Below are 14,359 nucleotides of genomic sequence, written 5' to 3'. Positions count from 1 at the left end.
CCACAAATACTCATTTACAATTAATTCAATTAAATTCAGTTCATAAATATATTTGCAAAGTAGTGTCCATTTTCACGCTACCCGCCACCACAAAGGGACAAAGTCAACAAGACTTTGCCTTTTTGAATGATCTTATAATCATACATGTTTGACCACATAGAAGTTAACTTAAGTCCGAAATTAATCAGAAGCATCTTTGCATCATATATACAGTTGTTATCCTTGTCACTCTCTATATATCTCCTCTAAAAACATTAATAAGGCTAACCCAGTTATTTTCGAATTTTTGTGGAGGAATAAAACCCATTACATTGAAATATCTCAGCTTGTGAAGGAATACAACAAAGGTGGTTTCAGAGCTCCAGAATTTGAATTTATGGTTGGCACCCTTAGAATTAAATGGTTAAAATCTTGTCTATCACAGCCAGACTCCATGTAGTTCCACATCCCACGATCTTTGTTTAATAAAATAGGAGGATTAGACTTTATTTTGAAATGTGATTTTGAGGTACATAAAATCCCGATCAAGATATCGAACTTTCCAAAACAGAATTTAGTTTTCTCTACCACGTATTTATCTTTCAAAAAATAGATGTATCATCTGCGAATTGACTTATTTTGAAGTCTTTATTAAAAATTGATATTCCTTGTATGTTGTTAGAATTCTTGATTAATAGCTTAGGGGAAACAGGACATACTTGCCGAATTCCATGTTGCACCTTGAATCCATTCCTGGATTCAAGGAAGCTAATATATTGTTAAATAATGTGGCTGCTTCACTTAGGCTACAAGCACAGCCGTCCCCAACACCCGGGTCCTGGACCAGTACCGGTCTGTGAGGCGTTTGGTACCAGGTCGCGAGAGTTGAGGCTCGGGTTTGAAATTCATGGTTTTCAGGGTATTTATTGTTTTTTTTATTTTTATATAGTTTATATTGTTAACTTGGTTTCCCTGGGTCTTTTCCCATGTGTTATGAATAAATCTTTTTTTTTTTGGTAGAGGTACTGGTTTTATTTTATTGTATTTATCCAAGACACCTTAAAGGCCGGTTTGTGAAATTATTGTCGGCCATAAATGTTACGTGACGCAAAAAAGGTTGGGGAGTGCTGTACTAGCAGGTTGCTGAGTAGACATCCTTGTAGTGTTTTGAAATGTACCACTTTTTCCATCAGTTTCCTTGTCAGGAAACAACTTCCTGTTCAGCAGAAATGCCTCTGGTTTCAGTGGAGTGCGTGAGTGCATTTCAGTAGTGTGTGTGAGAGCATTTCAGTGGTGTGTGTGAGAGATAAAATTTCAGTAGTGTGTGTGAGAGCGTTTCAGTAGTGTGTGTGAGAGCATTTCAGTAGTGTGTGTGAGAGATAAAATTTCAGTAGTGTGTGTGAGAGATAAAATTTCAGTAGTGTGTGTGAGAGCGTTTCAGTAGTGTGTGTAAGAGTGTTTCAGTAGTGTGTGTGAGAGCGTTTCAGTAGTGTGTGTGAGAGCGTTTCAGTAGTGTGTGTAAGAGTGTTTCAGTAGTGTGTGTGAGAGCGTTTCAGTAGTGTCTATGAGAGCGTTTCAGTAGTGTGTGTGAGAGCGTTTCAGTAGTGTGTGTAAGAGTGTTTCAGTAGTGTGTGTGAGAGCGTTTCAGTAGTGTGTGTGAGAGCGTTTCAGTAGTGTGTGTAAGAGTGTTTCAGTAGTGTGTGTGAGAGCGTTTCAGTAGTGTCTATGAGAGCGTTTCAGTAGTGTGTGTGAGAGCGTTTCAGTAGTGTGTGTGAGAGCTAAAATTTCAGTAGTGTGTGTGAGAGCGTTTCAGTGGTGTGTGTGAGAGATAAAATTTCAGTGGTGTGTGTGAGAGCGTTTCAGTAGTGTGTGTGAGAGCGTTTCAGTGACGTGTGTGAGAGATAAAATTTCAGTAGTGTGTGTGAGAGCGTTTCAGTAGTGTGTGTGAGCGTTTCAGTGATGTGTGTGAGAGATGAAATTTCAGTAATGTGTGTGAGAGCGTTTCAGTAGTGTGTGTGAGAGCGTTTCAGTGACGTGTGTGAGAGATAAAATTTCAGTAGTGTGTGTGACAGCGTTTCAGTGATGTGTGTGAGAGATAAAATTTCAGTAGTGTGTGTGAGAGCGTTTCAGTGATGTGTGTGAGAGATAAAATTTCAGTAATGTGTGTGACAGCGTTTCAGTGATGTGTGTGAGAGATAAAATTTCAGTAGTGTGTGTGACAGCGTTTCAGTGATGTGTGTGAGAGATAAAATTTCAGTAATGTGTGTGACAGCGTTTCAGTGATGTGTGTGAGAGATAAAATTTCAGTAGTGTGTGTGAGAGCGTTTCAGTAGTGTGTGTGAGAGCGTTTCAGTGGTGTGTATGAGAGATAAAATTTCAGTGGTGTGTGTGAGAGCGTTTCAGTAGTGTGTGTGAGAGCGTTTCAGTGATGTGTGTGAGAGATGAAATTTCAGTAATGTGTGTGAGAGCGTTTCAGTGGTATGTGTGACAGCGTTTCAGTGATGTGTGTGAGAGATAAAATTTCAGTAGTGTGTGTGACAGCGTTTCAGTGATGTGTGTGAGAGATAAAATTTCAGTAATGTGTGTGACAGCGTTTCAGTGATGTGTGTGAGAGATAAAATTTCAGTAGTGTGTGTGAGAGCGTTTCAGTAGTGTGTGTGAGAGCGTTTCAGTGGTGTGTGTGAGAGCGTTTCAGTAGTGTGTGTGACAGCGTTTCAGTAGTGTGTGTGACAGCGTTTCAGTAGTGTGTGTGAGAGCATTTCAGTAGTGTGTGTGACAGCGTTTCAGTGATGTGTGTGAGAGATAAAATTTCAGTAGTGTGTGTGAGAGCGTTTCAATAGTGTGTGTGACAGCGTTTCAGTGATGTGTGTGAGAGATAAAATTTCAGTAGTGCGTGTGAGAGCGTTTCAGTAGTGTGTGTGAGAGCTAAAATTTCAGTAGTGTGTGTGAGAGCATTTCAGTAGTGTGTGCGAGAGCGTTTCAGTAGTGTGTGTGAGAGCGTTTCAGTAGTGTCTGTGAGAGCATTTCAGTAGTGTCTGTGAGAGCGTTTCAGTGGTGTGTGTGAGAGATAAAATTTCAGTAGTGTCTGTGAGAGCGTTTCAGTAGTGTGTGTGAGAGCGTTTCAGTAGTGTCTGTGAGAGCATTTCAGTAGTGTGTGTGAAAGCGTTTCAGTAGTGTCTGTGAGAGCGTTTCAGTAGTGTCTGTGAGAGCGTTTCAGTAGTGTGTGTGAGAGCGTTTCAGTAGTGTCTGTGAGAGCATTTCAGTAGTGTGTGTGAAAGCGTTTCAGTAGTGTCTGTGAGAGCGTTTCAGTAGTGTCTGTGAGAGCGTTTCAGTAGTGTCTGTGAGAGCGTTTCAGTGGTGTGTGTGAGAGATAAAATTTCAGTAGTGTGTGTGAGAGCGTTTCAGTAGTGTCTGTGAAAGCGTTTCAGTAATAATGTCCCTTACAGCACCTCATAGCACCTCCAGTGGCTGGTCTTCTGTAATGTAATAGTTATTTCCTGTGGTGACCATATTAAAAAATTATAACAAATTATCAAATTATCATTTGCAGGCTCATTTGGAATTTGTATCCAGTTTTGAAAGATTTTCCCATTATCTGCTGTACTAGCATGCCCTCTCCAACTTTCCGAATGTCATATTTGCTGCCACTGGTGCCTGACGTGTTCTGTGCACGGGTTCTGCTCTCTTCACCTCTCAGTTTCCATGAATACAAATGGGAGTTTGGGAGGTCCCAGAAAAGGGGCCTGCTACAAAATGGAAACTACTGAAGATGGAAATTGTACACCTTATTTTAATATTATTGTCCTCAGTGAGGTAAAGTTCTAGTTCCAAAGAGGCTACATTAATTTTAAATAACGACAGGTATATTTATTGTCATAATCAATGGGCAGGCTGGACTCAGATTCAATGAGTTTATTTATGGTGCACATGAAAAGATAACTATTTACAAAAGTCCTCAGGCAGGCAGAAAATCCACAGTCTCAATTTACAAAGTCCTTGGGGGAAGGCAGTCTGATAGCAAAATCCAGAATCTCCACTAGAGGAACAGAATCTCATCCACTGCTCCCTCTCACACAATTTCTTTCACAGAGATTAACGCCAGGGCTTCTGCACGGAGGAGAAGACAGGTAAGTAATCAACAAGCTAACAACAGGAAACAGACTTTAAGGTCAGAGAGGCTTTCACTGCCACAGTTAGTTTGATGCTCAGGTGAAAACTGAAGGTTTGCTACAAGCATAAGTATCAGCCAACTGATCAGCAGATGACAAACAGGTGAGGTTGATTGCTTCCAATGTGCACAGGAGGAGGACGGGAATCCTGGAAAGATCCCACCCCTGGATGGTGAGCTATGTTGTGTTTGCATCCAACAGCTAGAAACAAAATGCCTAAAAATAAAATGTAAAACTAGTTCTTTTTTAAGGGGATGAACACCGGTTCATCCCCTGGGTTAGCTGGGTTAGTTAGGTTGTTTATGCTTGAATAAAAAAGGTTGCACTTATAACACAGCTTTAAGCGGCTTAACAAACAAAAAAAACCATTGAAAACAGCCAGGTACAAGGATCGGACTGAAAATGAGTGAAAAAGCAGCCAATGTCCAAAATGAAACTTTGAAAGACCTTCAAAGAGGCAAAAGAACTACTGCTCAAAATCATCTAAAAGAAATTACAAGTCTGACAGCTTGGAAACAAAAGATATAATAACACATTAATTGCATAATTTTCTTTTGAAACTGTTTTCAATTAAGTTAAACCCTCTAAAACCCAGAGTAGACAATCCAAACCGAACCGATGAACTTACTGATGCAATAAGATAAGCTTTCATATATATGGACAATGTTATGAGTTCGAAATTGAGGATGAGAGTAAAACAATAATAGTCCAGAAGAGGTCGGTCAAACAATTGATTTTAATGCACGCAGCGTGGAGAGGTGTAAACTGCAAAACATCAGTTGTACATCTCTACCCAAAATACACTCTAGATTGCTTTTATAACATCAGGGTATTGTAACGCCCCTTCTTGCGTTTACAAGCACATAATTTGCATGTACAGAACATTCATGTATTTTAAGAATTAAATGCAAACACAGAGGTTCCTCCTTGTGGCATACTCTTCCGAATATGGTGATGATCTAAGGCCTTTGAGGTCACCACGGACTGGACCTCTCCTTCCGTCACCTGTAACTAAGCAAACTCAAATGCCACAAGAAGCTGAATACATTCAGGCCTTTGCTCAGCTACTATTGTACTGTAACAATATACTCAGCATATGAGTTTTGATATATATATTTAACTCAATCATTTTAAAGTAGTTATAACTGCACCTGCAATAAACATGTTAATATTTGATTATGATAACCCCTATAATACAAATTATAACACAATGCCAGCAGCTTCAATAAACGCTTTGATGAAATGATAATTAATGCAATGATAAGATGATGGTTATGTAAAATAATCCCTGTAATTCCACAACAACTCTACTCAATACTTCCCACACACACTAAACTATTGCCTTCATGCTAAACTGTAAACTTCACGGAGTTTACAGAATCCAAGTTATTGTTTTGGAACAATAGCAAAGCACAAATTACTGTCGTTTGACTCAAAATCACTGCATCATGTTTGTGTACAGTCTTAAAACACAATTATGTGCATTTACTCTGTAATTTAGAATAATTTTTCCTTATCCGGGATTTTTTCTGAGATGGTCTGTGAAGGTTCTCAGTCATCCAGGTCATCGTAGTCTACGGAGCTTGGAAAGAAAATCATCTGGACTTCTTTAAGTTGCTTGAAGACGTTTCACCTCTCATCCGAGAAGCTTCTTCAGTTATAAGGTCAAATTGTGGAGAGTCCCAGATTTAAGCCCTATGGGAGTGTCTCCCCAAGAGGGACAATGGACCTCCTAATGATCCTCTATCTCAGGAGTCGGCAACCGTTGGCACGCGAAGGGTTAACTGATGGCACGCACGACCATAGCTGGACTGGACATCGGGCATACCGGACATTTGCTCGGTGGCCCGATGATTTTTTAAATTTATTTATTTTATTTATTTATTTATTTTTTTGGTGGTGGATTGGCCAGATGCTGGTCGGTCTGTAAAAATAACTCAGTTGTTTGGTGTTGGCTATGGCGTAGCTTCCACAGATTCAGTAAAATTAACAAGTGGTGGAGGCCAGCAGGTGGATGAGGGAAGGGGAGGCAGGAGGAGAGACCCGAGGCGGCCGCCGGTCGGAGCATCAGGTGAACTAAACTTCAGGTAAGAAGTTATGACCTGCAGTTTATCTGGGTCAGATATAAACCAAGTTTAGGTGGAGTTTATTTTCGTTGTGCTGACTTTTTACAGTCAGTTGCAATAACTCGTACTGCGTGCTAGCTAGCATGATGGAATTTATATACTGCTGGGCGGGTGCTATGATTTTATTGATAGTGAACTTTATTTTATTCATAAGGTTAGTTAGTAGAGTTGCCAACCGTCCCGTACAAACGGAATCGTCCGGCATTCAGAGAAATTATTACGCGTTTCGTGTTGAGCTGAGAAGGAACACAGTTTGTCCCGTACTTCAGCCAGGATGGAAAAAGACACAAAGCTGGAGTTATTCTGTGTCTTTGCTGCACAGCTGCATCTTCTTCTTCTCTCATTCTCTCCCCTCTCTCTCCTGTTGCTACTTCAATCATGAAACTGATCAATGATCAGCTGATCAGCTTTTCTCTCTTGTTTGTTTATCGCCCACTTTGCGCCAGAAAGAGGAAACCGCCGGATGTCGCACTAAACAACAGCAGCACGTTTAAGCTTGGTCAGCTGTTGTTAGAATTTATTTAATATTAATTTCTAGTATCAGCTGAGGTTTTCTGGAGCCACAGCTGTAAAAGCTGCCGGTCATGATATCGGTTTGTATATCTGGTGAGATTGAAACATGAAGATGAAACCAGGAGATGTCCTTACTGAATCATCAGAGCTGAACAGGTGATGGAGAAACAGGTTTACCTTTTAGGTGACATGAATGAGTTGAAGGGAAGTTATGAACTTCCTCAGAGACAAATAACACCAGGATCATTTTCTAAGTAGCTGACAGCTGGTAACTGTGCAGGGGCGGATCTAGCAAAGTTTTGCCAGGGGGGCCAGGTAGGGCATTAACAGGGAAAGGGGGGCACAAAGAAATACTTTCTTATTCTCATTTAAAATGTCTGGCTGTTATTGAATAATTATCTGAAGCTTACAACCAAAGTTTTTATCTGACGTAAAATGAATAGAAATCATACATTTACCAACAAGACAGAGTACATCACTGTCACAACAGCGTTTGCTTTCATTCAAAGGCTTTATGGCTTTAATATCTGGGGGGCCGGTCTTTAGTCAAAATGCATCCATAGACTCGAGACACAATGCATTTTTGGGACTTTCAGGTGTATGGACCAGTGTTTTATTTTCTGATCAAACCAGAAATCTTTAATGAGCAGCTAGATTTGTCTCGCATTAACTGGCTGAGTTAATGCCAGTTAATGCGACATCGAAGCAGCTAGAATCCACAGCTGTGCGTGTTCATGGAGCTTGCATTTTCACCTGCTGGACATCACTACCTGACAAGTTTAACTGTCTTCAGAACATTGCAGAGGCCTTATTGACAGTATTTGGCTCTACATATCTGTGTGAGCAGATTTTCTCTCACATGAGTGTCCTCAGGTAGCCGTCTGAATGCTGGACACTCGGAGACCTGTGTCTCTGAGTGGGAGACCAGAGATCACATTAACATGTGTATCTCTGTATTAACAAACATGCCATATTGGCCCAGTTTATTTTTCTTATCATTGTTGTGAGGAGACCATAAATAGCATTTGTATTTTCTGTTGTACAGTTCATTTGCTGTTATGGATAAAAAGTGTCTTTTTTTTGTTTCAAAATAGCTGATAACTATTCGCTGATAGCTGCCAACATTTGCAAACAAATATAATTCTATAAAGTGGTTCTATATAATGTGTAACTGTTCATATAGAGCGTTATTAAATTTATTGCTAATGCAATCATATGGCACACTGACTTCTGAGGAAATTTTAAATGGCACTCGCCATCAGAAAGGTTGCCTACCCCTGCTCTATCTAATCACACGAGCCAAGGTGTGAAAACGGGTGTAGGTCACAGGGTTTCAGGTGAACTCACTGTGAAACCTAGACCCACCCTGACCGATCCTGAGGTCAGGAGGCCCAGGATGTGAGTGGGCGTTAAGGCATCTGGGAAGGGATCTCAAAACTGGATTATAGATGGCAGACAGTTGATGTTGTTAGCCACTGCCTCTGTTCAAAGAGGGTCATTCACAGTGGACATATATGGCTTCTTTTTCCAAGATGGTTCCGAGATGGTTTAGCAGAATAAAAGTTCCAAAGGTAGAACTTAGACTTCTTAATTATCTGCTCCCCTGTTGCAGCATATTAATACAACATAAATTGAGCATATACTGCAGATACCACAACAGGCTGCTTTGTTCATTAGCAATAAAAATGTTGGACAGGTATTTCTGATCTGGCAAAACATAATGTGGTATGCTACATTGCACTTACTGTAGATTCTTCTGGGGAAGATGGATAACTGCACTGACATGGACAGAGGTGATACAAATTGTGATGAGAACAATCACTCGGCTTGATGTGTCCATCTGGTTGTTAGCAATTACAATGAGATTGCTCAGGCCCAAGCATAATCGCCTTCTCCCAGTTGGAGGCAATATTTAACGTCAGCTTGAGTGCACAGAAATAACTGACTGGCTTTGGATTCTTGAGCCTCCCCACTGGCTTGAGATCAAATCGCACTAGAGCTTTCATGCTCAGGTCTCCCCTACTCTGTTTCATAATCTACTTCCTACTGTGCAAATCAGTGGAACAGGACAGAAACAATTCCAGTGTGTGCACTGCCCACTGTTCTGAAAACCATATTGAAACTCTATTGCTAACTTTGACATACATGTTGTTCAAATGACACTACCCTCAAATCCAATCAGCAAAAAGATAGGAAAGAGTTACATGCTGTCGCCCCCTCTGCAGCTCGAGTGGTCAAAAACCCAACATAATGCCTTCCTTTTGACCTTCTGGTCTAAATCATCATAAATGACAATCCTAACCATAACCCTACCCTAACTGTGTATTTTCAATAAGTTCAAGTAGAAGTTTAATGTCGTTTTGTGTGGTATTTCGAGAAATACCGAGGCTGAAACGAAATACTGTTTCTCAACAGCCTCTACAGTGCAATAGTCAATACAAATTGAAAAATTTAAAAAAAGAGCAGTAAAAAGGCAGTAATAAATTGCAGCAATAATTAAGGATAAATAACATAAATTCTAAATCTAAATTCTAAAACAAATGCAAGTTTAAATAGTCACACTCATTCAGATAGCAGCAGTCCTTTCACAGAAGGGTATAATTAGATCAGATAATGTGTGTATCTGAAGAGTATATCGTATGCGTATATGTGTGAGTGTGTGCGTGCATGTGTAGATAGGGGGCATCACAATCTGTTTGTGGCTCTTACAGTATTGGTGTGTGAATAGCTGAATGGATGGGAGAGGGTACAGTCCATTTACCAGTCTCACGGCTTGTGCAAAGAACCGTTCCAGCATCCTGTTGGTTCTGCAGCTGATGCTCCTGTTCCTCTTGCCAGACGACAGGAGGGAGAACAGACCATAAGAGGGGTGGTGGGAGTCTCTGATGATGGAGACAGCTTACGCTGCAGCGTATGCAGCACTGTTTGTAGATCTCTTCCAGAAACATGAGAGGGGCAACAGTCGTCCTGGCATTCTTAACAGTCCTATTGAGTTGTTGTTTCTCACAGGACTTGCAACTGCCAAACCAAGATATAAAACTTTGTGTCAGGATGTTTTCCGTGGTGTCTCTGTAAAAAGTTGTGAGGTGAAGTGTGGAGAGTCCTGCATTTCTGAGTCTGCTGAGGGAGTGGAGATGCTATTTTGATAACTGCTGTGGTATTAGTGGAGAAGGACAGAACATCATGTGCACACCCAGGAACTTAACACTGCTGACCCTCTCCACAGCAGCACCAAGACTGCAAGACTTCCTGAAATCGATCACCATCTCTTTTGTTTTGTTCACATTGATGGTGAGATTATAGGATCTACACCACACTTCAAGCTGCTCCACGTCCATTATATAAGTGGACTCATCGTTGTCAGTGATGAGACCAATCACTGTTGTGTTGTCTGCGAACTTCACAGTGTGGTTAGTGCTGAATCTGGCCATACAGTCATGTGTGAGCAGACTGAACAACAGCAAGCTCAGGACACATCCCTGAGGAGAACCTGTACTCACTAAGATAGTCTTTGATGTGTGGCTGCCCATCTTGACTGTCTGTTGCCGCTTTGTCAGGAAGCTGAAAACCCAATTGCAGGTTGCAGGGTCCACGCCTAGTAGCATCAGCTTTTCCACCAACTGCTTTAGAATGATCAGGTTAAAAACTGAGCTAAAGTCGATGAAAAGGACTCTGGCGTAGGCGTTCTTCCTCTCCAGGTGTGACAGCATAACGTGGAGTGTGGTAGAGATAGCATCTTCTGTGGATTGGTTGGTTCTGTAACTGAAGGGGATCCAGGTCTTTTGGGAGACTGTCCATGATGAACTTCAGAACCAAAGCTCGAAGAATTTACTCACAATTGGTGTGAGGGCCACCAACTTTTGGAGGTAAAATTGTTATTATTATTAATATGATTATTATTTCTGTGTGTGTCTGAAATATTAAACTCTCTTTTTTTGTTCCTTGATTGCCAAGTCCCACGAGAATAATAATAAAAACAAAAAAGACTTTCACATTACCCTTGGTTAGAAGCAGGGCTAGGATTAGAGTTAGGGTCATCACCAATCACAACTGCGCCCATTCTACCTTATTCCAGTTTACACCGGAAAATAATTGTTGCTACATATTAATATAATACATGCTGCTACATTTTGATTGGCTTTATCTTATTCATATCTTATTCTAAGTCAAACATGAGCCCCTGTAATAAATATTGGAAAGCAAAAGGTATTTTAAGATTCCAACACCACAGCACATACTTTGTGCATACATTATATAAATAGAAAACTTAAAGTTTCTTACCTTTTCTATCATCTATTAGAGAAAATTCAAAGAATTCCTGACACTTACAGTGAGAGCTTCATGTGACTGTGTTTTGCTGTAAAGAGCATTTTACAGGGATTGTTTGGGTCTACTTGTTCCCTCTTGGGTAACAAGTGGCAATCAATACAAAGGTATTCTGGGGAATCACAGCTCTTTTCTCCTGATGCGGTCATCACTAGCACATGAAGAGCCACTGGATGGTTTCAGTATAATAATGATGGAGAACCATGAGCTATGTACAGTGACCTGCACAGGACACAAACACTGCAACTTAAGAAAATATCAGCAGAAAGAAAAACACTGCAAAATCATAAAATAACAAAATGAAAGTTGAAGAAAACAAAATCTCACAAGCAACAGAAGTGCTGTGTTTTGTGTGCTTTTGCGGCATTTTTCATGTTGCTTGTGTTTTCTTAAGTTGCAGCGCATTTGACCACTGAAGGTCAGCATACATAGCTCATGATTTGCATCATTACCTTACCAATGGCTCTTCATGTGCTATGGATGGAGGCATCAGGATAGAAATGCATGGTGACTACCCCGAACACTACTCTAGGGGAACAAGTAGATCCAATCAGTGCCTATAAAATGCTCTCCAGGTGACCTTTTAGGGCCACCATGGATATAATCTGTACACACTCAATTCAACCCAGCGGAATATCTATGGAAGATTTTGAACCATGTGCTAAGGAATGGCATCCATCACCGTCATCAAATCATGAAGGAATATCTTTAGGAAGAACAGTATTCCATCCTTCCAGTGGAGTTCCAGCTTCTTGTAAAATTAGTGCCAAGGAGCATTAAAGCAGTTTTCAAAACTATGTAGCGAAAAGGAAGATAAAGCTAGTTATCCTTTCAGGTGGGCATCCATGTGATTAACAAATCACAACTGTATAAGCATAAATTATCCCTCACATCCTTACTCAGAACCACCCCTTCTTCAGTATCTCCACTGAGCTCCAGGCTGTGTGGAGCCCTAACAAATGGCGATATTGGCTATGTTTGTCTTATAAATATAGTCTTTATTATTTTATTTTTTTTAATTTCAGCAGTGTTCAGATAAAAGATATAGTTTTAGAATTCCACAGTCGGCTGTTTTAGCAAATAGTTGAACCATTAAACAAATAAGTAGTGTTTTTAAAATATTGAGGTTTTCAAGTAGGCTTGGTGCTGAAAACAATTAAAGCCATCTCAGAAACTAACAACCGTGGTTCTTCCAATTTCTACTAGAGGTTTAAGTCTAAAAGTGAGTTAGTCCCCACAGACTGTATAAATATATCTATGGTGATCCTACCCATTGGTTTCTGATCTACTCATCAGCTAACAAATTTTTAAATCACAAATCATTAGCCAATAAGCCTTTCACAAATAATCCTAAACTTTTAAATGAAATGAAATAATGACTCATCTGGAAAAGTGATTACGCGGATCTAGTTAGAAAGCCATTTTCCTATAGACTTGATAGAAGTCATTCAGCAATCACAGAAAGACTTCTGAATGGGCAATAAAATGATTTAATGCATTTCTACAATGGCTTCACTTTTCAGATCTGGTAGTACATCCATTTTTGAGTCCATTATGCAATAGGTGACAATGGGTGATGGCTATGTCCATTTTTTTTTATACGCCTATCGTACAAAGACAGTATGCACACCACTTTTTTAAGTCTCTTTTTTGTACTGCACAGGATATCTGCAAACTAAAATATGAATAAAAATAAGAACTCAGATTACATCAGTTATTATTACTTTCTTATCTTTAAATCATGTAAGTACTCTGGCTTTGAAGATGCCATAATGTAGTAAACTGACATTGTTTTCTCAAAAATGTACTTGAGCCATCCATCCATTGAGCCTTAGTTAACAGATACAAAGCATATACAGCACTCAGAATTGAAAGTGTTTTCCATCACTTTATATCTCACTAAAATAGCTTCACTTAAAGGACTTTTGTTTTTTGTGGCATCAAGGGCACATCAACATGTCAACTTTTAAAGTGCTGTACGCAATCACGTGTAGCTCCAAAAAGAGGGCTACATACAGTATGTTTACTACTTTGTCCCATGTGTCACAGGCAACACACAAATGCCTGACCAATGGGAGCATATACACACACACCTGACACAACATCAAAAGCCTCTACACCAATTTATCAACACTATATCAAAGCGCAGTGTGCCTGTGCTGCCCTTGGGTCCTGGATCACAAACATACCCACCACAGTGGTGTCACAGCCCACCGCTCTGCTCTTCAAACATCTATATTCTCTGGAATTGTGACACCTTTAGCTTGCCATCTATTCCCCTCCAAGGTAAACTCTGATGAATGACTGCACTTTATTAAACTTGTGAAAGAAAGAAGCAAGTGAAGATTCACTGTACACAGAGGAATAAATCTTGAAAGGTGACACTGTGGGATGTTAACAAACTATCATTCTTATGTGTCAATCCATAGTTTTCATGTGATATCAGCGGTACTGGGACGTGCCCAACTGGCAGGTAAAGGGTACAGTACTGTGGTCCTTTGCCCTCCAACCATCGTTTGAACGCCTTTGTGTTCATCTTAGCTAAAATGCCAGATAGTTGCTGTGTGATCAATCAACATTTATTTACAGCTGCCGGAAGAGTGTAGAGTATGGCACCAACATATGAGCGCATCTCTCCCAATCCTGCCCTGCAGTCCAAATTAACCACAGCCACCCAGCTCATTTAAACTGTAGAAATGGTTTACTTGACATTGGAAAAATACTGTCAACTGTACTGTTATGATACGATATCAGTGTGACAAACAGGGGCGGATCTAGAGAAAAGTCTAACCTCAATTTCACTCTTTTTTTATTAGAAATAATCAGATTTTTACATGCTTAAATTTACAAAAAATGCCAGAAATCTGCACTGTGATGAACACATTTTTCACCAACATCTCAAAAACTATTAAAGATCAAAGGTGAGTGGATGAAATGACCGTTATATTACACAGTTTAAAGGTAAGGTTTGAAAAGCACATGCCAACTGAGAGTGTACCTGTTGAATCAAGATGGAAGACAGGTGTGGTTTGCTTCAGCGCGGGAAACCCTTTCCAGCCTAATGATGCCCATAAACTGGCATGCTGGAATACACACACAGACACACACACACACACACACACACATACGTACACATAAAGGAGGAGGCAGGGGACTGGGAGGGGAGCCAAAACAAAACACATAGAAAAACATACACACAGGCAGGTCGACCAGTGGAGAAACAAAGAATTGAGGGGTGAAAATCCA

The sequence above is a fragment of the Oreochromis niloticus genome, linkage group LG18, assembly GCF_001858045.2.
Source record: "Oreochromis niloticus isolate F11D_XX linkage group LG18, O_niloticus_UMD_NMBU, whole genome shotgun sequence".
In the NCBI taxonomy this organism is placed as follows: Eukaryota; Metazoa; Chordata; class Actinopteri; order Cichliformes; family Cichlidae; genus Oreochromis; species Oreochromis niloticus.
Note: the sequence above shows the minus strand (reverse complement) of the source record.